This window comes from Nipponia nippon, unplaced genomic scaffold (assembly GCF_047370975.1).
Source record: "Nipponia nippon isolate SJK-2023a ecotype South Korea unplaced genomic scaffold, ASM4737097v1 scaffold_2, whole genome shotgun sequence".
Classification (NCBI taxonomy): domain Eukaryota; kingdom Metazoa; phylum Chordata; class Aves; order Pelecaniformes; family Threskiornithidae; genus Nipponia; species Nipponia nippon.
Window position 1 is genome coordinate 50,559,296 of NW_028262336.1, and position 1,167 is coordinate 50,560,462.

Here is a 1,167-nt window from a genome sequence, read left to right on the forward strand (position 1 = left end):
TAAGGCAACAGTGACAACTTGTTGTCTCTCTCGTCGCAACCAGAGAGAGACAAATAATTCAACAAGTGGATCTAACAACATAAACAACGTATTAGTCTTGCACATACCGGGTAGACACAGTGGAATGCTCATCTTGCTTCCTGTTTTCTTCTGATGCATGATTTCATCAACTTCATCATCATGCACAGGGTAATTCTGTTACGATGGTAAACAATTTATCTCTCTCACTTTATTAATAGTCATTCCAAACAAGTCCAAAAAAAAAAAAAAAATCTAGAAATTTAGATTTACGCCTTTGGCAGAGGCAGGCTGTTTTGTAGATTAGCAGATATAACCGCCCTACCCGGAAAACCTTGCTATCCAAGGCTTGTGTTATGTTCGCACAGATGTTCACAAATAAATTCAGTCTCTGATTATTTTCAGATTATGGCATCCTGCTCTATTAGAGCACTGCCAAATCATCATTTTATTGCCAGTCTTGCAAGGTTTTGTGCCTTTTTTTTTTTTCCTAAAGCTCCAACTCTAAAAGACATGTGATTAGCCAAAAAACTCAGTTTTCCTTTCTAAGGTCTCGAGCAAGACTTGTCGTAAGCTTGACTCATGTTACCCTAGGGGCCCAAAGAACAGGAGTTAATCTTCACATTTTCTTAATCACTCTCAAGACTTTTAAGGGTCTGACTCATGATTTCTAATGCCTACAGTTGGCAATACTGCATATACATTACATGTGTCATATCATCCATCTGCCAGTAAGCAAAATCTTTATGAAATGTCCAATTAGTTACTCCTCATACTGTTTGTAATAGAGTCTTTTTTTAAAAATGCACAAATCTCTGATGCCAAAGAAGTTATATCACTGCAGTAGTCACTCACAGCAACAGAAAATAAATTCCTCATTAATCTGATTAAAAACAATTAGTAAAATCTACCTCCTACTCAGTCATGCATGTGAAACCTGAACAGAACTACTTTAAATTTCTTAACTCAGCAGCCTACAAAACAGAAGGTTGTAAAGCCATGAAAATTCTTACTAACTATCAACTATGGAAGCATTCGCTGTACTGCTGTCATTAAAATACAAGTGTAAGAGGCAACTTGTGAAGGTTTATTCTGTCTGAGGAGTCCCTCACGGCATGCTTACCGATGCCCCCAGCCCACCAGTGGAAC